This window comes from Podarcis liolepis (assembly GCF_965112155.1).
Source record: "Podarcis liolepis genome assembly, chromosome: 9".
Classification (NCBI taxonomy): domain Eukaryota; kingdom Metazoa; phylum Chordata; class Lepidosauria; order Squamata; family Lacertidae; genus Podarcis; species Podarcis liolepis.
In genome coordinates, this window is record NC_139564.1 from 34,119,611 (window position 1) to 34,143,901 (window position 24,291).

Consider the following 24,291-nt stretch of genomic DNA (forward strand, 5'->3'; position numbering starts at 1 on the left):
AAATATCCTCCAATAGTTCCCCTGGCCCCTTTCCCTTCTTCTTCGCCACTCCTCCAAAATAAAACTTCTCTGCCTCCTGTCCTCCTTAACTCAGCATCCAAGGCATTTATGGCCCTGATGTTGTTGTTTTCAAAAGGCCCACTGAAGAACCACTGGTCTGCTGTCACTGCTGGTGTCAAGATAAGCTAAGGGCTTATACTCTCCAAATGAAGAAATTTTTATCACTTAGTTTGTGCAAAACCAGAAATTGGATCTTTGACCAGGATGCCAATCCAGACAGAGCATCCATTAACAATGCTTGTTATTCTATTTGGTACCCCCCAATTCAAGATCAACTATTCAAGGCTCCTTGAGACATTCACTGGCAGTGGCAGTTCAGGGTCTTAAGCAGATGTCATCCCCATCACCAGATATGTACAAAGTAGAAGGCAGCTTCCTATATTCCTCTATGTAGAAAGAGCCCCAGGGGTTCTGGCAGGCAGCAATTAATTGTCATTAAATGTTATTTCTATGTAAGTGGTTCCCTGTTTCTAGTCCCACTGAAACTCCATCAGATTTCCTACTGGAAAACAACCTGCACACTGTGGGTTCTGGTCAGCTGTGTGAGTCCTCAGGTTGCATAGCCTTGGCCTATGTATTATATAGCATGAGCAATGCCCCTCAGCTACTAGTACCTTTTACAGGCATCACAGCTCTTCTTCAGCCCTTCTCCATTATAATCATGCTGCCTGCATTCATTTAGAGCCAGATTTAAAAATTCACTTCAACTTTAATACATCTTGAGCTATTTTGTCCTGTCTTGTCTAATGTAATCAACAGGCGTTGGTCTTTTATCATTGTCACTTCATCTCCAATGCACAGGGAATGCACAGTAAACAGGATTCTGGAAACGGGTTTATTGCATGTCACCTCTGACTCTGACTTCATATAAGGCAAAGAAACAATAAAACATCTGGGGTTGTTTTATTACTTACTCAAAAATGTGTCAAAATAACAATTTTCTTCATATTTTCCCCTTGATTTACAGACTGATCTCAGTTCATATAAGCACTCTTTAGAGCCACAACTCCTTACGTTATAAGAAAGCAGTATTCATGTTTGGTGATTACACTCCACCTACATCAATCACATATGGCAAGATATGTTCCATCTTGAGTGCTGAAGTCTACTGTTACTTCAACAGGAAATGGAAGCATAGTCTCTACTTTTTGAAGTTTAGGCAAACTTATATGCAAGGGTTGCTGCTATTGTTGGGGTCGGTGTTGTTGGAGTAGGCACTCATTGGCCTTTGGCATATTTGCTGTACCTGCCTCAATGTGAACCCTTGATGTTAGACTTGACCAACATAAATTAGTGTGGAATTGTATTATGGTTGGAATATCAAGAAGTAATTTGCTACTGTTTATCCTGGGATGCTTAAGACACACAGAACTTGCTAATATAATGTGCAGGGGCACCAACATTATGCCTCCTAACATTTCATTCATGCTACCCCAGTTCTCTGACACAAGATGTAGCCAATCCGAATTGTTTATGCCTTTTCAGCATATTGGAATAAGGGGAATACTCTATTGTTATTCAGATTACTGAAATGGCCTCAATATAAGGTAACAGAGATTTTTATATATTTCTGTGCAGTGCTATTTTTCTAGAAAAAGAGGTGCCACAACTCACCATGAATGCCTCCCTTGTTCTCTTATAATGGCAGTGGCACCCACCTGAGAGGTGCCGGAACTGAGTTCTGGCGAGTTCCAGCTGGAAAAAAGTCCTACATGTGCAAACTGACATTTCAGGTAGGTGATTGAATCCCTCTGACAAAATTGTAACAGCCTGGAGGTGACCTGAGCCTGGTTTTTTGGGTGTGTGTGACAAGGGAACAAATGGGCTTAGGATCATGATCTCCTCAACTCATGCCTGACACACATACCCAAATTCCACATTTCTGGCCCATCACTGACAGAGAGGCAAGCACCAGCATCCTGTTCTCCTAGGCTGCCCTTCCAGTGGATATTGGATTTTTCCCTAAGCTTGTTAAAATGCTGGAGTAGACATATTTGCCAAGAAGAGGAGGCCAACAATATTTCTAAAGCAAATGAAGGGAAATTGAGAAACGAATGACATTATTGGAGCTGGCTGAACTACCAAAATAATCATCATTATTGCTACACTTCCTCTCTAATATAGTTGTGGAAAGCTAATGATGTGCACTCAAGTTTATGAAAGTACCTTCAAGTGGCTCTTATAACTTCCCTTTATCGAAGACGCTGGTCAATACTTTAGAGTTCCTCTGAGCTTATGCATTCTGATCAAACTACAGAGCAAAAAAGATAAAATTCCTTGGCTAATTACATGCCTGAAGGCGCATTAACAATGCAAGTGTCAGTGCTGTGCTAGAAACTCATTTTACATTTCTAGCCCAGCACCGGTTGCAAAGCTTTGAATGTGACAAAGTGAGAAAGAGTAATATTTGTTTCAGTAGCTTTTCTGCAGAGATAGTGGAGAAAGCCAGGCACTTAACAAAGCATTATTTCACATGGTAAGAAGGAAGCCACACACAAAAAAAGAAGAAAAAAGAAGTGTTAATCTGGTCATCATGGCTGGATAATAGGAGAGCAAAACATAATCTTAAATAGGTGGTAGAAAATAAATAAATGAATAACCAAAGGGAGGGGGAAATCTGAGCTAGTTGGCAGGATTAAATGTTGATACCTTTTCTGATTTCAGTATTTCAATTAATTTGTAAATATTTTTATCCCTTTCATAAATCCACATTCCTAAAGCATATTTGCTCCCTCCCCATCCCCCCCCCAAAAACCTTTTGGGAAATGTTTGCCTTCTTTCTTTGGTTTTCATCTTGGATTTCAAGGGGGGTGCTTCAGGAATTCACCAGGACCACATTCCAAAGTGGAATGTGTGTACTAGTGAGGCATCAGGCATAAGCCTGCATTTTATTAATGTTTGATCAGGACTTGTATATTAAAGAGGGCTTAGATTTTCAAAAGTAGATTTTCAAAAGTATTCATGCCAGGCAAGAAGGCTAGCTGCTTAAGAAAACACTGGCACTGTTTTCCTAGACAAGGGGCCCCTTTTGATTGATAGCAGAAAGCAATTCTCAAAGTCGTAAAAGCTGAAAATACAGACTAAGAGTAGGACATTGACCCTACATGTTATAGAAGATAACAAAGGCAGAGATAAATAATTAGGAATGGGCAAATAGTAAAATGATACCATGGGCCTCTTTTAAACCTTGAGCTGTATTTTCTAAGGCCAGAGGCAAATGGGAGAAAAAGCATCTAGCTGGGAAGTCTTTTTAAAGCTGTTTCTTCCTTAAACAGATAATGGGAAAAGCAGCTTGCTGAAGGGGGGGGATGTAAACTGAAGAGCCTTCTTCTGAAACTGTTTTAAACTGAGTTCTTTTTTTTCTTTCTCTCTCTACTTTAAAAAGGCCTTATTCCTTTTAAAAGGTTACCTATGATAATGTATGAAATATATTAGCTTAAATATATTGGCTTAAATGTAATTATGCAAAGGATTTAACAAATGCTAGAAGAGTTGTATTTATCCTGGAATTAAGTCAGCCACCAGTCCAGCCCCCTGCCAGACAAGAAGACGCCATCAAATGCTGTCCTGATATATTAGCTGTCAGACATTTGTTTAGAAACCTTCAAATGAAGGATATCTTTCAATGTTGATGTGAAACTCAAGATCCTTGACATATGTTTAAGATAAAAATTTAAGATTAACCATTTGTTTTAGAAGGCAATAGGGCAGGGAGGGCAAGAGGTGAGCTGGTAATTAAGATTCCTTGTTGAGACACATGTAAGATATATTACTACTTATTTGTCATTTATAGATGTAACAATATATAGCTGTTTGTGTTCCTTATAAGGACAGAAGGATATGGGTGTATCTTTTTGTGATTGGTTATAGCAATCAGCCAATAGGAAATCCAACCAGGCTGATTGGACAGAGGCAGCCCAAGGAGGAGCAAAGGGGGCTGGATTAAGGGAATATAAGTGCTGGCCATAATGGCAGGAGGCCAGGCCAGAGCTTGGTAACCATATACCACTGTGCCTCTCATTTATTTGTCTGACAAATAAATAATTATTTTAAATTCTCTATTGCTGCGTTGAATATTTCATTCCAGCTAAGCGTTAACCACAAGCAGGGTGCTACACTAGAGGTCATTCATCTTCACACCCTGCACTGCAGTGAAGGTTGCAAGGTGGCCCAAGGCCTACATTTTAAAAATGAAACAAATGATGCATTGAACGTGGGGTTGCAAATGACTAGAGGAGTGATAACGGGACATGATGACCTGCTGTCCTCCTCCAGGGACATTGTATATAATAAAATAGCTGTCCCATGTGTCTGTGAAAGATCCTTTTATTCCATGATCACATATAAGGAAAGGACTAGCAATAATGTTTATTTATTTATTTATTTCCATTTATCAATCTCTTGCTATAAAATACTAACTTGATTTAATTTTTGATGACCTCATGAAACATTTTATTTCATTCTAATGTCTTCCACTGTAATTATACTAATTCGATTTGCCCATGCTAAAAAATTCAAGGAAACCTTGGGATTTCTGAGGCTTCATGCTGTTCTCTGTGCTCACTCATACTTCAAATATAATGGCAACCACCACCCACTATTCTAGGGAATTCATTTCAGACTCATTCAAGGTATCACAAAGTCCAGCATCTCTAAATAGTTTCCAAAGTCATCCAGGTGTCAAATTCAGCATGATATTCTACCAATCATCTTATGTGCTGACTGTCTTTTGAATACAGTATATATATATATATATATGAACATAATTTGAATAGAACTGAACATAGCATTCAAATGGATGAAGATACATACTAATGGATTGTATTAAAGGACTCCCAACTCCCATCAGCTCCAACCATCATGGTCAATAGTTGGGGATGATGGATCCTGCAGTCCAACAGTGTCTGGAGGGTGGATAAAGTGAGGATAAAGTAAGGCTGAGGGAGTACAGCCTCAAGATAGGTCCATAGCTCATCTGCAGGAAGTTCCAGGTTCAATCTATGGCATATCCAAGTAGGGTTGGGACAGACCCCTGCCCAAAATCTTAAAGAGACACTGAATATCTGTGTAGACAATACTGAGCTAGATGGACCAAGAAAGCATCTTTCTATGTGCTGTACAATTCTAAGCAGGCTCTCTAGGCAGGTTATATAAAATATGTTTATTTTTCTATATATTATCCACTGATTTTTAATAACAACTACCAAAATAAAAATGCTTTAAAAATCTGTAACATTTAGATATTAAAGATAAATATCCAAACCATGCAGAATTCCTGAACATTCCAGAATGTTTTTTCTGCGCAAAGGATTATGAAGTTAACTTGGAGATATATTATACACCTGTGTGAACTGCTGTGTTGATACATTTTTGCCAATTTGCATACTGTTAATGTTTTCAGCTTCAGAACACAAAGTCTTCTTTATTATAAATGATGGCAATATTCTGCTGACTACAAAACTAAAGGAGACTATGATTGAACACTGCAATTGGCACTTCTTGCTTCTTCTTTATTTTAAACTTGCTTATATACATATATCTGAGTGTTTTTGCAATTAGCAGGGAAAGAATGGTAATATGAGATATTAACATTCCTGAACCTTGCTAAGACCTTGTCTGCGACAAAATATTTTTCTCTTTCTTCATTTTTTTCCTAAAGAAGATAAATAAATAAATAAGGAGTTTCAATAACACAATCATGGAGCAAAAAGCCCAACTGAATCATCTTTGCCATCCAATACACTGCATAATGTTCTACTTCAAACATAAAGATATTTTCAAATTCATTATTTCAATATCTTTCTCCATGTTAATATCAGTGTCCCGCTCTTTTGTAAGTCAATAGCAAGGTCAGCCTAAGAACAAAAGAATAGCATTGCTAGATCATACCAAAATTCTGTCTAGTCCATCATTTTATTTCCAAACTATCTGTGTCTTTCCTGATGTTTTCCCCTTCCATGTGGTGGTCAGAGGCTTGCTCTGAATAGTATGTGGAGCTACAACCCTTGATCCACCTAACTTAATACGTCAGCCTCCTGCAATGTGGTACTCTCCAGATTTTTTGGAATACAACTCCTATTTCCCCCTGACCACTGGTCATGCTGATTGAGGATGATGGGGGAGTGGGATCCAACAACATCTGGAGGGCACCAGGTTGGGAAAAGCTGGTCTACAGTGACCAACAGCAGTCCTTCAGGGTTTCAAGAGAGACTTCCCCAGCCTTAGGTAGAGATGCCAGAATCTGTAGGGACTAAGTTATGGCCCTTTCATGCAGTGCAAACTCAGATGAGTTGTTGAATTATTATTATTATTAAAATCAAAAACAGAAGGAGCATATACTGGCCTAGTTCTCACCTCAACCTGTGTTTGGGATGTACCAGTTTAGACAGCCACAAGGATCTCACTTGATTAAATGCTAATCCACAGCCCTTGTACCTGTAAAACACCTTTCAAATACAGCTGTCAGGAAAAAGAATATTAAATTCGGCATATTAGTTTAATAAATTGTGGGAACAGTGTGGGTTTTGGGAGCAGGAGTGCCAACTTAGCCCCGTGATCGTGGGTGCCCAGTGCCCTGGGTGCCATGCACCGTGCATGGCCCTGGCACTGAAATTTGTAGGCAACAATGGCACTGCCAACATGTGTCTGGATCTTCCCAGACATTTTCACTAATTTCCGCACAGACACTGCTGCCAACTACAGTATCCTGTCTGGGAAATTCCAGATGTATGGCAACCCTATGCCCAGCGCCTTCATGGGGAATTTTGTGGGTGCTTGGGCACCCAGGGCCCCAGGGAGTTGGCACCTATAGACATATTGGTGGCTATATGGAAGGAAGGGGAATAACATTAAATCATGTGTGACTCCCACTTGCAGCTTTCCCCATCCTGCAGCCCTTGAGAAACTTTGAACTACAATTGTAATCATGGCCAGCCAGCATGGCCACATGATCAGGGATGTTGCCAATAAAATGAAACATTTTAAGGATTCCAAATTGGGGAAGGCTCTTTAAGCCAAAAATGCCATGAAGGAAGGAAAGGTTATGAAATGTCTTAACAAACTCAGCCATTGGAAGGAAGAGTAAACACCTAATATCTGCTGTGTAATTAAATTGCAATGTGAAATGTATAGCTTATTATAGAGGATATTGTGTGTCTGAATTATTGTGGAATATTCTAAAATTTCACAATAATTAAACTCCCCCCAAAGAATAGAATATTTATTTTCTTCATCACATTTTTTACTTATATTTCCTCCAATAAGTCCATTTGTGAAACCTATAGTGTTTTTCTCTTCTGTTTAATTATCCCCTGCAAAGGATTGTCTGATCTGATTATTTCCCCCCTTTTGCTATAGAACCATCATCTGCTTGCATTTACAGTGTGCACAAAATGAATTGGATGTCCTAGAAAGAAAATAAATTTACAAGGTGCTATAAAAACTCACCACTCTTCATGACAGGATTATATTGCACCTCTCTCAGCTTTTAACTGCATGAGAGCTTTTCATATGGATTGCAGATCAAATAATCAGATTTATACCCGCAAAGAGTTAAATTGTCAACTATCTCTCTAAAGACTGCTTCCCATACCGGTTATTCTGACAGTGATAGAATAGTAATCTGGGAAAGGCTGCTGCAATGGTTGGATGGTGACTGGGGAGACTTGGGTTTACTTCAGTCATGAAATCAACTGGGTAACCTTTGGGCTGGTCGGTGTCTAAGTTTAGCCAATTTAACACAGGGATTGTGAGCTATGGCACATCTGTCCTCTAACCCACCTGCAACCAGCTTGCACCACTGGCAGATACTATGCCAGCAGATGATGCCATCACTCCCTGCTGTAAATAAAACACCAAAACTGGACTGTCCCCATGTTCCTGCTCCACTCAGGGAGGCAACCACTGGGTTCTAGGCATGTCTGCAAGGAGACATGTACCCCATGCACCCTACAACTTCAAAATTGTGTGCATGAACTCTTTCTCTTTCTCCCTCTCTTGCATTTGTTTTGGATACAGGAGATCCAATGTGCTGAATAGTTGCCCCTTTCATTCTGATAGGGGAAACGTATCAGCATTAATTAATTTTGTGAAAATCTGTGGGAAGGTCTCCAAAATTTGACATTTCTGTACTCCAGATAACAAAAGAGTGTCAGAGAATGGTCATCAAGTTGCAACGTGCACCGTAATGCTCAAGTGCTCGTAAGTGGCAAGAAGTGGCAAGTGGGTGAAACACCTTCGAATTTTACCAACCTCTGCCTTATTCACAATAGTCATCAGTTATCTGATGGGCATGCGTGACGTTTGAACATCTTACATGTTTTAGATGTTGGCAGCAACTGTTTGTGCTCCAGCTTTAGTCATCTGAAACTCATGCCAGATGGCAATTCAGCCACTGAACACTGAAAGAGGTAGAGAAATATATTTATCTGATGCAAATGTTTTCTCATTATGTATTTATGGTCTGTGTTTGAACTGCTTCTAGTTTCTTCCACACAAGAATTATCAAGGTCCAAAACTCCATTTCTGAGTGCCATCAGTATTCTTATTCTATGAACTGTTTCTTCTGCTTTAGAAAATACTTTGAAAATATAATGTCATTAGGAATGGTTGCTAGGTTTATTAACGCTGTTAAGACTAACATTATTGCTAGATTATTTCTGTAATGTACACTTGGAGTTTTCTTCTTTCCTCCTCATTCCCAAGCCGTTTCCTTTTGTGTGATGTCTTTAGACTGCAAGCCTGATGGTTTTAAACACAAGTCATGAATTCCTTCGTAATTCTGAAAATCTGACTGCCAAGGCCAAGAGTCTTTTTATAGTAATGATGTACTGCAAAACAGGTAATTTCTATATGCTGTATATTTCATGCCTCTCTATTCAGGGCCAGATTAACAAGAATTAAATTAAAAACTAATCCAATGGAGGTTTGAAGTCTTCCACTAAACTTTACTGGATCCTAATTTGCAAAAGTGGTTAAAATATTTTGATATGTGTTATAATAGATTTAACAGTGTAGAATGTCCAAACCAACAAGTAGCCTGGGAAAAAATATATAGCATATTTTAATATTAAATGTGGGGAAGAAACTTAAATTATTCACACAAAAATTAAGGCATTTAACAGTTGTCAAACAAGTGAGTGTGAAGACTTTGGTAATACCTTTCAATATGTGTACAAATGTGGATCTAAAAGGTCCGCAACCTTTTTGATCCTGTGGGCATATCTGCAAAATGGATAAACTATATTGAGCACACAAACACCACAACCAAGCACACACCACAACCTATGTTTTTGGCTACAACATCACCCTGCTTTCACACCTAATTTCAGCATGAAGGAAGGGAAATTGTGGGTACCAATGTAGGTCCTTGCTAAGCATGGGCATGCTCACAGGCACCAGTAAGCAACTGTAGTAATGGTGGCCTAATACTGTAATGCTCATCTAACTAGAACTTGGAAAACAGGAAGTTATTGCAGTACTAGCTGTCAAGCAAAGACTGCCACTAGAGCCTGGTATACAATCTAAGTATGGGAGAGCTTACGGAGATCAGTTCCAAAAGCAGTTCAGAGAAATGATATGGTTTTGATCGGGTATTGTTTCTTCAGAAGGCCTTAGTGCTGATTTTTAAAACATTCTAAAAGTTATTCTGACCCTGCAACTAATAAGATACACCTGTATATGATTAAAGGGCAGAGGAAGGGGATAATATGGAGATGATATTTACATCAACTTTAAAGAATCCAGGGCTCTCAGATAACAGGCAATTATATTTAAAATAATTTGTATTTGCCCAAGTGAATTCTGTGCAGTATAATTTTTTATTAATAGTATGGAATCTTTGACTAGAGGTAGAATTGTAGAGTTAGAAGGGGCCCCAAGGGCAATTTAGTCCAATCCCTTGCAATGCAGGAAGTAAAACATCTCACCAAAGTTTATTAACCCCAGGGCCAGAAAAAGACATTGTGCCACCTGATGTAGATGCCACCACCCCTCTGTCCAGTTTACTCCTCTCCCCAGCCCACAGCTTTCTAGGCCCCATTGCTTTGCTGCTGCAAATGCTGGCCATGCATTGGACTGTGGCTGATCCTGTCATCTTTCTCACTCTGAGGAAGGGTGGGCAACATGGCCCAAGCAATTTCCCGTGCTGTCAAAAAATTGCTACCATAGCTAGAAAGTAGAGGAGTGAAAAGCAATTGGGGCAGGAAGATGAGCAAATAGGCCATGGCAACAGCACAGAAGAAGGATTGTTCCCGGAAACCATATACAAACTTGGTGTCTTGGTGGGTAGGAATTGCTGGATAGTCTATTGGAACAAGCAAGAAGCAGGCACAGGGAGCACAAATTTGCCTGCTGCCTGAGCCAATGACTTCATTTTACCAGATGATAGAGCTGGTCCATTAAAGGATGTACAAAAAGTAATTTTTAAGGAAATACTTGGAAAAAAATAGCATTTTAACCTAAGAAAAGGAGCATAAGAGTTACTTTTAACTTTGTCCATGTGGTGAAATTTCATCAGATGAACACTGCAGCCGTCTGATAATCCATAGAGGCTCAGACACCAGCGACAGAAGTTGGCACATTTTTATTGGAGAACACTTCAATGTAATCCCAGTCATCACATTTCTTTTCTAGACACATCTCATTTGTTCACCACCTAGTAAATGTTTAGATTCTCAAACCAAAGAGAACAACCACAACGCTGTAAAAACTGCAACCTGTTTTTGTGCACTTGAAAAATAACTTTTCGACATTTTGTTACATTTCCAGATTGCTGGAGCTTACATTATGTTATATTGCAGCATGTGGCACACCAAAGTCTCATGGCATAGCTAAACAAGATGTTAGAGAATGTGGTGCAAAATGCTTTCAGTTTTAGGGAAGGGAGCATATGTTCAAATGGCTGTGCAATTTGTATCCATTGACTGTGTAGTAAAACAATTTAGACTGGAGGAAATACTAGGATTAACCTGCAAGACAGTGTGTGGAATTGGCCATATCCCTAGGATTTCAAAGGTCCCAAAGGGTTTCATGAATTTTGGAAGGGCAGCACAGTAGCCATTTAAAGAAGTTATTAACTTAATGACTCAAACCTGCAAAATATGATAAATGCTAGGATTGTGCTGAATGCCCATAGATTTTTGGTACAAATTGTTGGGCTGGTTCAGAAGACCTGAGTGTTCCATGAACCCTTTGCTCATCTTGTTTTTTTTACCTGCTCAATGGGCCTTGTGCCTGAAGCCAGCTCCCCATAGAGCAAGTCCTTGGGGATCCTACCATCTTCCATTCTGTGGACATGACCAAGTCAGTGTAGATGTCATTGAGACAGGAGTGCAAACATGCTGGGAACATGGGCTTGGAAGAGCACATCTTTGTTTGAGAGTGCAGAGCATACCGTATGAGAAACAGACCTTTCGTTTACATCTCTTAGATTTTAATGGAAAGGTTTTATTGTAGAAAATGTTCCTGCGCTGTATGTTGATGTGTTATTGAACTTTATTACTTGGTTGTTTTATTATGAGTTTTAATGAATTGCTGTTGCAGAAAAAAAGAATTTCATATTGTTGTTATTGTCGTAAGACTCTAAGTGGAATCCAGAGTCAGGAAAGGTAGCTTAGAAATACCAAGAATAAATACATAAATTCAACAAATATTTTATTACGAGACAAAAACCCAAAGCCTAGATGTATCCATGGGGAAGCATTCCAACTGATTACTAAGATGTGAGTCAGCTTCAGAACAAATCCAACTGCAAATTTACTTTATTCTTAGAAAATATATATTTAACTGAATTACCTTCCATTCCTAGCCATACACCATAAGCTCAGTTTGTTAATGTTTATCATCCCTAAAGTCCTCCCTCCCAAAAAAGTGAAATTTTTTTATAGCTGCATGATGCCCCCAAAACACTCATCTGCTGCTGTGCATAGTCCCTCTAGACACTGAAATGCCCCAAATCAATGTGCTTAATTCTATTTATTTCTTCACTGGGGAAACAGTTTCTACGGTTGGACATCACTGAAAAGTGTATTACACAAATGTATGTCTCTCCTCAATTTCATCCTATTAGCTTCCATCTATTCTCTGATTTATGGCTACTTCGGTATATAAATGAAATTGTTGTGAAAATACTTGTACATGTTAAACTGTGTCCTGTCATCCATCACTGCTGCAAGAGAAGAGCTATAAATACCTCTTTTGTTAGATGCCACCCAGAAATGCTGCTTATCTGTGTAAAAATAAACTCAGCAAGCAGCTGTAATTTCTTTCACTGCACTGCATCGAACACAAATGCTCACTTGACCCTTCACAACAGGTAACTTTAAAATGGCATAAAATTCAATGTAGCGAGAAGCCAAACAAGTACAATGGTGAAAGCAAATGACCTGCTAAACATAGAGGCATCCAATGCTTTGGGGCAGATGGGAGATCATTGGCCAGATATGTGCAGAGATGCTCACTTCTTGTTGCTTGCTATACCTGAGTTGTTGTCAAAGAAATTTCCAGCATTGTCAGTTTTCATCCAGTAGTGAGAGGGCATGTGTTGTCCTCAGGTGTATCTCTCCACTGATGTGCTAGAGGACTAAATATTTTATGATACCGTATAGACAGGATTATACTTCATGTATTAGGACTATGAAGCTTGTTATTTTCCTAAAGTTACTCAACTTACCATTTGCCCTTCCACCAATTCCCATTTCAAGTAAACACCTGAAGGCCTATGTAAGTGCACTGGTTTGTAACACAAGAAAAGCTTATAATCACGCATTTACAAATAAATTCGTTGCAGGGAGGGGAGACTTCAACAAATTCTCCTAGCTAGCTTCAAGCACATGTTGAGTATGTGATCCTATGACACGTCAAAGATATTCAATATCTAAGCAATGTCTTTCTTTGCTGTCTTGGTATGTCTAATACAGGGCAGATCAGAAGTTCTGTGATGTTCATCTTGTAGCTCAGTTGGCAGAGAATGAGACTCTTAATCTTAGGGTTGTGGGTTTGAGCCCCATGTTGGGCAAAATATTCCTGCATTGCAGGAAGTAGATGACTCTCGTGGTCCCTTCCAACTCTACAGTTCCATGATTCACTGGTTATTTTTAAAGCTTGAAGAATCCAGGGTGAAATGTAACAAAATTTTATATGTATGGAGTCCACTCTAGAAGCTTTGCCCTATGAACAACTTTTATTATTCAATTTATTATTTACAACGGAGAACAACATTTACCATGGCAAATCTGCAAGTCTCCAAAAATAATAAAAATCATCTCATGGCACAGGCATTTCTGACACTTACTTCTTGACAGGCAGCAATATTCAGAGTTCTTGTTCTGTGCATTGTTTATTTTTTAGCCACTTGATAAGACAGAAGAGACAGACAGGCTCTTTGATCACTGCAGCCTTCCAGCTGGGCAGGAAACATTTAATCAGCTCCTTCTACGGTAGCAGCATGTAGCCAGTTGGGGAGTGGCAAGCCAGGTTTTCCTCCATACAGCCCTAATTTAAAGTATCAGAATAGTCTTTCAAGCACTTTCAATCCCTACAGAATATACCAACACTTCACTTGACTTTTAACTGTGAGCTTCTGGAAAAGATCCCCAAAGTCCTGGTTATGCCTAAGTGGAAATATGCACTGCTTTAACCTGGCTATCCCCTAAATCCAGAGTCCTGTGCTAACCTGTGATCTTCCAAATGCTGTTGGACTAAATCTTCCATCATCCCCGACCACTGGCCATGCTGCTTGCAGTTGATGGCATTCAGAACCCAAAACACCTGGAGGATAAATGGTTAGCTATCTCTGCTAAGTAAATACTCCAGGTTAGAACAAGTACGAAGCACTTTGCACTTATTATGTTTATTTTTTGTTTACTACCAGCTGTGCACCAGCTGGAATCAGGATGGGTTACAAAACTAAAAAGGGTAAAACAGATTACAAATATAGGTTGGGCCCTGAAAACACACATCTCAGTTGTCAAAAACACCTTAGACTTTGCACAGTAAATTTGTAAAACTACTCATTTGTCTTCCAAAAGATCTTCACAACAATGACTAATGAAATAGCCTGTGACTCAAAATAAGCAGCAGAAGTTATATTTGAGATTCCATTCCCCTATTTGCCTTCGTTATGTATACTGCCTCTCAATCACTCTCATTCCAAGGTACATTTAAGTCAGTTTTTGCACTTTGCATTTGATGGGAATACTTAACGCTGGCAGGATATCCTAGAACTGCTAACTTGAAAGAGTTAGCACGTTCAGGCAGAGTTCGGAAGAGCTTCAGTTCAGTAGTATTAAGGGGCACCCGTCAACCACCCCAAAATCCAAAATTCTATTGCTCAAAATAAATTTTATGAGGAGGTAACGAAACGGTGAATGGCATTATTGCAACTATGGCCTGAAAGCTACATTCCCTTTTAGACAACCTTACAGAAGCCACATGCCAGTGGCGGACAGGGCCACAAGCACAGGTGAGCAGAGCAATAAATGTGAACGTTAACTTTTGCACAGTAGGTTAGCTTCTATATATGGCCCACATTCTTTCACTTTCCTCTCTGTCCTCCATGTAGGCAATTAAGAAGCAGTTTCAGAGTTCAAGGACACATTCCAGCCAGGCAAAATGAGGGTGCAAAATAGGGCTGGTGAAAGATGTGATTCAGGAGGGTGCATGGTTTGGGTAAAGCCCAGAGGGTCAGGTGGAGAAGTTCTGTTCTACTGTTTGAAGCAAAGGAGACTGTGTATCTCTAGGTACCATAAAGAACACTAGAAAACTAATAATCCCTTGATTCAGATACTTCACTGTAACCATACAAGGATGTGAAGCCCTAATTAGGGGCAATACCTGAGACCAAGTGCAGAAGATGAATAGAATAGAATAGAACAGAACAGAACAAACAATCTAGTTTATTTTATCCTGGGACAAATGAAAGGTACCTGGCCATTCAACTTTTTTCCCCAGTGGAAAAATACAAAGGTAAGAAAATAGCAAACCACATATTTCAGAATCTAATATTTTAGATTCTATCTACTTCACAAAAAAAATAAATTTTCCTGAGTCTGTATAGTGATTCTCTAAGCAAAAATCTCAAAGAATGAGAAAGTAAAGTTTAAAGTGTAGTTCAAAGAAATTATCACATATAATTGGTGGTTCAATGCTACATATGAGTTACACTTTGTAATACTTCCTTTGTCTTGGATTTCTGTTATCCTTACATCTCTAAATTTCACATAAAGAGCAATGTGAAAATGTCACTTACTTAAAAGCATCGTTTTATTATAAGTGCATCTTCTATTGTGAACCATACTTTTATTCCAACACTTTTCTTCCTTAATTTGTATAGAAAACTATCATTGTGAGAAATGTTGTCCTGTTTTAGCTCACCCATCCCACACATTCTTGGTTCTGAAGGTTCACTGAAGATGTTCTACAACACAGTCACTAGATGGGGTGGCAAGAGAAAATGTGAGGCTGAATCAGGCAGAAACTGCCTAGGGAGGATTGGCACTGCTGTGGAGGTTGCAAGCAGTTAGTTTTTCGGTGTCAAGACACCAACCTAGGCTCTGACTAGGAGGAGCCATCAAATTAGCAATATTAGATGCAGAGGAGCTGGAAACTGTCACCAATAACTCAAAGAAGTCCTTTAGGTAGACTCTGTTGAAATGAAGTGGTTGTCCCTTGTCATCGCTGGGACATAGCTTTACAGGGATTTGAGATCTCATAGGACACAAGGCACCAATAACTGGAGAAAAACTCAAAACCACCTGGTTCCCTAGTGTGGTATTGTGTAGTGTTACAGAGTACAAAACACAATGCCTTTTAAAAAAATGTTTTTGAAGAGAAGTGCATTTCAAAATCTGATCAATATTTTTTGAGCTCCCTTGATGTTTCCCCCGCCCCTTTTCTCTCTCAGCAGGAATGTGGACATGGGTCAGGTTCAAAACCAACATTCTGGATATGACCTAAGTTCAAAGGCGATATTTTAACAGCAGAATTGCAATAGCTAACAGAGACACGTTCTCATATGATGATTCAAAGGTACAGAACCTGACCCTCAATTCATGCTCTACAAATCCTCCATGCCCAACTTTAATCAACAAGCCTTTCTCGGTTCTTTCTCAGTTGTACATGCTGCTATTTTTATTTGAAAGAAACATATGCACATTTTACAGTTTCAGTCTCTCCATTATTTATCGTGTCTGTATTTATCTGCATGTTGTGTGCTATAGACTTCACCCCTAAATACATCATTTTAAAAGACAATTCTGTCATAATGACTATTTCATTATGTGTAATTCATCAATGTTTATAGTTATATTAAGCTATGAGAAAAGGTTTACTGGCTTTTTATCTTCATTATTGGCAGTAATAAGCTCTCACTTTACTGGAGAATGGAACAAAATATGGGATGAACAATGAGTGTATCTGCTAAAATATAATTCTTATTTGTTGTTTCTCTAATATTACTTTCCCAAACTACAAACAACATCAGTCACTGAAGACGAACTGCTGTGCAGTGATGGAAAATGTATGCTTGCCTTACAGTCATGTTTTTCTTCTCTTGCAAGATATCATTCATAATGGAAATTGTAAATCTTAACTACTGGTTTCAGAAAGTATGTCAAGAAACAAGTTCATGTTTTATGTCACGAGAAAAAGATTTGTGTAGTAAAAGAATTAAAGTAAGTGAAATATATATTATGCAGAGAACAAACGATATAGCAAAAGTAATGACCAGCTCACAGCTCAGGAACCATCGTGTGGCCCTTGAACTCTTCAAAATGTGGTTCTTAAGCAATACAATGAATTGAATAGATGCAATATATCTTGTGGACATTGAGTTAGAGGCACAGTATAATCATATTCCACTGATCTCCAGGGCATACATTATGAGAGAGGATCATTCATGTCATTCCCCCCCCCCACCCTACATCAAGATAATTTCTGTGTAGGAAGAGCTGTGTGCAACATCATGTCTGTCATGCAGGGAACAAATTGTACCATTTGCAGAAAATAGATGGATTGGAAAGTTGGCTTCCACCATATTTATTGCATATACTCTCATAATTAAAGCAATGCAAAAAAAAAAAAATTTGAAAAAAATTATAATGATGATGATAATTTATCAACCATTCTTTGGGAAGGAGGGGACAAAATAAAATCTTCCAAAAATCATTTCTGGGTGGGAAAAAGATATTTAGGGGGTGGTTGAGAGTTCTCCCCCTTCCTTTCCTTGGCATTTAAACATGCGAATAACCTCCATGCTACTCAGTCAATGCAAGGCTCTCTGCACTTCTTGGAACGCCTTCTAGGGATGGTGAGAAATTCAGTTCATTTCACATTCGAAACCAAATGTATAAAATTCACACTTTCCAAAACAATACAAAAACTGAAACAGACATCCATGAACATTTGCACTAATCTGGCTTTGCAGTGTAGTTCTCCAATCAATGTTTCCCAAAATGCAGATATTAAGTAAAAATGTGTGTTAAAATGAATATATTAGTGGAGATAAAGATATAAAAATGCATTATATTAGGAGAAATTTATCGCAAGCATGCTGCTTCCCCTACCTTCCAAGGATAAAATCATGGCAAGGGGGAGATCAGCCTGTCATTGTCCATCAGTCAGAAAAGGAATGGTTGCAGTGAGCCTTCTGCCCTGTCACAGGTAGATCACTTGGTTTCAACTGACAGTTGTCATGTGACTGTGGAGCTGCAGGACCAAACACTTTAGCCTCTGCCATTAGCCAGGGGACCAAGAGCTACAGGATGGTTGCTCCTAAGAAGAACATTGTGGCAAAGAAGAGACTAATATGGCCCATCCACTGGCTAAATAAATTAGTAATTTATGTTTTGAGGGAAAATACCTTAAAATATATCTATTTAATATTATCTAAATGCAATATTTATGTGGATTCTTTTTTTAAAAAAAGAACAACAACAGATTGATGCATAAACCAGAAGGGATAGGCATGTTTGAAAACAGGTTGGAATGGAAACAGTCAATCTCTAAAGAGTGCCATCTTCCATCAGTGCCCACATCAATGTTACCACTCTACTGGATCAGGCCAAAGGCCCATCTAGTTCAGTATCCTGTTCTCTCAGTGGCACACCAGATGCCTATCGAGCCCTCAAGCAGGATGTGATAGCAACAGCACTCTCCCCACCAGTGTTTCACAGCAGCTAGTATTCAGAGGTCTACTGCAGGCTTCCTCAAACTCAGCTCTCCAGATGTTTTGAGACTACAATTCCTATCATCCCTGACCACTGGTCCTGCCAGCTAGGGATCATGGGAGTTGTAGGCAGAAAACATCTGGAGGGCTGAGTTTGAGGAAGCCTGGTCTACTGCCTCTGACAAGGCATTCCCTCATCAATTTTTCCACAGTGGTGACAATTGCCCTGTTCCACAATGATACTCACATGAGGAAGGGGAAGGGGCCACCCTTGCAAGACTTACCCCCCACTAATGGAACCTATGCTAGCCTCTCCATAAGGCTGTCCATGAGTTAACAGGGATAGCCTGCTGAGTGCATGGAGGCTGTCCCTATGTATTAGAACCATGAGTGTCCAGATTTACAGCTGATAAGGACACATTATGTATATTTCATGACTGTCCTGCTCCAGACAGGTCCTCATCCCATAGCCAGGATCGGACAGAGGCACAGGACAAGGGCAAGTGGATGCAACTTCATTCTCCACTCTACTTGCTTGCAGTTTGTTATTGAATGCTCAAATAGGATTAGTGTCAAAGCTGATACCAGTCCGTGAGCTCCCTGTGATCTTCTGGCCCTTTCACCCATCATAATGACAGGCATTTTGCTAATATACTAAAGTTGATTTTCCTTTTATTTGCACTTTTCTCTAATCTCTCTTCTAAAGGGTAAAACGGCAGATATTGCTCTGCGTAGCTTCTAGCCTTGTTTGCATTCCTGTAGCCTCTTTGCTAGGAAATTAGCATCATCTGGAAAATCTGAGATAACTCAATGGCCGAGATGATTATATTCTAGTTTCCATCACCATTTAATATTACCCTCTCATGCTGAAGAAATAGCTTTCAAAGAACAATGAGTGATTTACACAGTATTGCAAATCAAAGCTTTCTCTGAAAATAGATTTGCTAAGCTACTGTTAATGTCAAGACTTTCTTATTTCCATTTATATTAAACAAGCAAAAAAATTAAAAATTAAATTCTATACTACATTGTAAGAGGTGGCACTAAATCTTTGTGTACACACATTTACATAGATGTGACTGATTAATATAATACATCAGGTGCTTACAAATCATGGGTGAATTACAACATCTATTCCTGCTGTGTTTTTGAATTGTAACTTATCCAATAAAAACTGTCATGGTCCCAGTTCCTTAAAAGCAAGGCCAGCAGCCATGAGAAAATGAGCTCCAATGGTTTATTTGCCTATAGAAAGTCTCAAGATCAGCTTCTAGCTTTTCATATGCTCAAAAAACAGCAATGCCTTTGGGCCCCGACTCTATTACCTCTTGAATCTCTGCATGGATCAAGCAAGTTCAGTCATGTGAATATTCAAGAGTGTGTAAATCATCTAGTTGCTGGAGCTCCTAACAATCATTTAATATTTTTTTTTTATTTAACCATCCTCAACAATTTGATATCACCAGCAATTAAATCACTGCTGACCTCAACTCTTGATTATTGATGAACAAGTTGAAAAGTACAGACCTCCATACTGATTCTTGGGGACTCCACTTTCTATATCCCTTAATTGGGTGAACTGTCCATTTATTTCTACTCTTTGCTTCTTCTTCCTTAACCAAGCACTGATTCGTTAGGATCAGCAACTGGTTCAGGAACAGGAAGCAGAGAATAAAAATAAAATGGGCAGTTCTCCTAATGAAGGGATGTAGAAAGTGTCCCTCAATCCTCATCAATGTGAACAATATTGAACTAGATGGACCAATGGTCCTATGTTACTATGATTTACAGTGCAATCCTATACTTGTCAAAAGTAGATCCCACTGAGTTCAGTGGAGCTTAGCCCCAGATGAGTGAGTATAGGCTTGCAGCTAGGAGCAGCTTCTCTGATGGGGTAGAGTCACAGCAGTAGCTTCATGGTAACAGCACCACTGTCACCAACTGCAAGAGAGAGGCTCAAGATGGGGGTGAGGTCAAAGCTGGTAGCACATAGGTGGGTGTGGAAGGGCTCTGCAGATACATCTGCACAGCTGCAACCACAACCTTGTCCCTCTCTGTCCTAAGATGTAGCAGAAATGCTGCCACCAGGAGGCTTTTACTGCAGTGCTCCACCACTAGGCGAGTTGTTTCTGATTGCAGCCCTGTTCTGCTTGTGGACAGAAAGAGTGGGGGGGGGGGTCATCTGACAAAAGGATTGTGGCATAGCCATGAACGTACTTTTCAGGAGAGAGAAAACACCATCAATACCCGCTTCATTCAAACATACAAAACTATTGTTCTCTCCCTCCACCCCTCTATGTAAGACAGAAGTGTGTCAGTGTAAGAAGCCAATAACATCTACAACAACTCTGTATTGGAAACGCTGCATGAAAACACATATTGCAGATGCTACAGAAATGGAGTCTAGGATAACTATGCCTAGAAAAGAAAGGTGAAGGTAGATTTGTTCCAGGGTGACCCATTTCTTTGCTTTCATTTAAGCATCCATCTTGTCAGCTTAGAAGATGAAACATATTCTTCACTGTGTCTTGTTCTTTCCCCAGATAAATTAGCTTGTCATGGGCACCCTTAGCCAATGCATGATATGCCTAAACACAGCTAGAAGTGTTTTGCATTTGCTTGTGCTTGCTCAATCCAGCAACAAGAAATATTCCATATAATGTAACAGTGGTTCTCTGCTTGCTGCTTGTGCACTCAAGCATTGTAGCAAAGCTGGGAAATCATGAGCAGAATGCCAGCCAAATACCCCATGGGAATTTCTTTATTATGAAATAATAGGCACCATAAAACCTATATATAAAAAAACCTCAACCAAACTTATATCTGAAAGCATTAGTGGCAAGAAATACCATTTCCACTGACCCAAGTTTCAAGCCCATGAAACCAAATAATTTGCAAAAACTTACAGGAGACTCAAAAGTTCTACTGGAAACTACACTAGTTTGATTCAGAGGCAGATTATTCTGTAGAATTCTATCATATATTTTCTACATCTCAGACTACAATTCAAACTTCATACAAACTGTGGTGGCTCTTAGATTGTGGAACATAGTGCCCATGGCTTCTACTGGTAGGGGGTATTGTGCTTTGGCCAAATAATGAGGGAATCAGTGTGTTTCAGCTGTCTTCCCATGAGGGTTCAGCACCCCTGCCATTTTTGTCCTTTTCTGTGATGTATAGCTCTATAGTTCTCTGTTTCTTTAAGTCCATGGGCTTTGCAAGAAATAAGGCCATCTAAAATATTGTCTGAAAAGTTTTTAAATCAGAGTAGCAGAGGATATTTTTAAAAGTTAAAAGCTTCATTTACATGTTTAAAAAATTCTATGTTGCTATGCTTAAACAAAGCAAAGCAAAAGGAGCTCTTTAGAACTCTGTAGGCAATATCTTAGGCATGAAAAGCCTATTGGAAGACAAAGGGGCCGGAAAGAAAAGGCCAGGATGAAGATGCAAAGTTCTAAAAATGTTTCTGCAAGAATACACCATTTGGCCACCTCTTAATTATTTTAAGGTAAGAAAGAGCTAGAGGCAAACTGCTGCTCCCCATCTTCCTTGGGGGTTATGGAGGAAAGTGAATCCTTTTTTTCTCCCACATAAAGACTCCGAACCTTTGTTGTAACCCACTCTGGAAGGACTCCTGTGCCCATAAATTTAATCCAATTTGGCCAAAAGTACAAATTATGATGGTCATTTTTAGATACCCTTTTATAGTGAATGGGGAACACAGAATTTCAAGCAGGAAGAGACACTGAGGCAGCATGCCTCTCCATGCATGCCAGCTGTCTTGAATTAAACCCAAGGTTGTTTAATGAGAATATCGCAGCAAATTTATCAGATCCCAATACTTAGTTGTACTTTGTTTCCTAAACCATATTCCACAATTGCCACTATTGGACATGCAGATTAAATTTGAGCAGCTACAGCTGGCAACGTGGAGCTAGCTGCTTGCGTCTGGCTTTTATTGCCATATGCAAATGATCTATGCAGTATGATCCTGCGCATGTTTACTCAGAAGTAAGTCCTACCATGTTTAATGGGGTTTACATCCAGGTGTGGTAAAGCTTACAGCCTAAGGCTAGAATCCTAGGCACACTAATTTGGGAAAAGCACTGAGCTGGGTGGAATTTTCTTTTGGTATACATGCCTAGATATGTACTGCATAATGCATAGTGCCAAGCTCCTACATTTGAAAATAGCAAGCATGCTTTTTATGACTCAGATTCTTCAGACTCAGATTCAGGTGTGAATTTCCACTAAAAGGCTATAGATCCTAGGCAACCTTTTATTACCTTTAAGTGACTGAAACCAATTGGAAGGTAAACATGATTAGCAATCTGAACCGTCAACAAAGTAATTGCCAGAAAAGTGAACTTTTTAACTGAATCCCATATTTAATTGAAATGGGGGGGGGGTACCAATTCCATTATAATGAAATCCATGGAACTGTAGCACAGTTACTGGAGAAATATATTTTTAAACCTTTTAAAGCACACAATAACCACAGAGCTCAAATCTTGACATTACTGTCAAATAAGCAAATACCTATCTGACTAATTATGTCATAAATTCCTATCCCAGCATCAAAGGTCACCGAAACAGAGCATTTGGATGTTAGTAGCTGATTGCAGTGCAATGTTTTAGAATGTTTTCTGTGGAAAATATATCAGAACCATGGCCCAATTAGAGGTGAGAGACCAAGCCATATTGAATTTATTTCAACAGAAAATAATTAAGAGATGTAACATTGTAAAGGGTATGCCATGGCACCAATTTCTATGGACACAGATGTATGCAAACTCTCATTAGTGTGCATGGTAAGGGTTTCTTAGTAAGTCAAATGCATACACGCACTTATAACAGTAAAAGGCAACCTCTTACCTACTTTTGCTCATTTTCATACTTTGTCAGCAGCACGGCAGGTAAACTGGGGGCAGAAAGGAACCTCTAATTGCTGACTCACATGAAAGCCAGCTATCAGAAATGGCCATTTAATCTGTAATGAATGAAAGACAGGAGCAAATTTAGTTCAGTTTTTATTTTAAGAAAACAGTCAACATAATGAATAGGCCTCATTGTCATCACACCATTCACCATTCATTTTGGGGTGGGGGTACTTTAACTGGGAGTCCTCTCAAAGGCTGGAATTTCCCTCTGGTGACTGTCATTTATATAGTGTAATCCAGAGCATTTGGGGAAAAGGGACAGACTACTAACTGCCTTGTCTCCTGATGTTTACACAGAAACTCACTTTAAGGTTGAGTTAATGGTAGAACAAAACACTATCCCTGATTAGGCCTGCATAATGTCTTTGAGTCTCATATGCTACACCCCTCCACATCATTCACCAGCCTTGCTTTGCACCCTCCTGTAATGTTTTTGCCTGGCTGGAATGTATCCTTGAAACAACACCTCTTGCTTTCCTGCATGGAGTATAGAGAAGTGTGTATAGAAACTATGCTACTGTACACAGGTAAATAACATTACACCACTGGCATGCAGGTCCCAGAAAGTTGCCCAGAATGTACTGTGGCTAATAGATTTCTGTTCAACAAACTGAAAGGGGACACATCCAAAGCACTGCCTTACGAAAGGTGGTCTTTGACATTGAGTCTTTGACCAGCCATATTGATGTTATTCTGCATTTCTATGGTTCTGTGGTATGGGGCAGCACATTTGAATGCATGCACACAATATACATTGAGTGGAAATGAGTTGCTATCCAAGGCTTTGGGGACCTGGGACATGACTATGCTCTAAGGCAGGGGTAGGCAACCTAAGGCCCATGGGCCACAAGCAGCCCACGGGGGTCGTTTAATCGGTCCACGAGCCGCCTGCTCAACGAGTCCCCGCCCGCTGTGCTAAACTGGTGCAGCACAGCGCGGGGACTCGCTTCCGCGGTGCTGGAAATTGTGTCTGCGCAGACGCTGGAAATTGCGGTCGCGTGTGCTCATGCCACAAGTGATCCAGCCCTCGAAGGGATCTCTGCTGGAGTGAGCTTGCCCAGGCGAGGTAAACCTTGCCGACCCCTGCTCTAAGGCAGTAATTTGGAAACAGCCAATATCTTCTTTGCC

General features: G+C 39.6%; 2 long non-coding RNA genes across 3 annotated transcripts in view; one reads left to right on the forward strand and one right to left on the reverse strand.

Annotated features, from left to right (window-relative positions):
• The window catches only part of LOC310714700, a 254,905-nt gene that overhangs the window by 152,246 nt on the left and 78,368 nt on the right, over window positions 1–24,291 (reverse strand). The window contains exon 2 of the long non-coding RNA XR_014529988.1: window positions 23,099–23,213. This is a non-coding gene — a long non-coding RNA (uncharacterized lncRNA). The remainder of the gene's footprint in view (window positions 1–23,098; window positions 23,214–24,291) is intronic.
• Window positions 14,938–16,215, forward strand: LOC310714548. Of its 2 annotated transcripts, none has more exons than XR_014529891.1 (2): window positions 14,938–15,024; window positions 15,965–16,215. It is a non-coding gene; the product is annotated as an uncharacterized lncRNA (long non-coding RNA). The 2 variants fall into 2 exon arrangements; XR_014529892.1 differs by having other exon boundaries at window positions 14,942–15,024; window positions 15,962–16,215.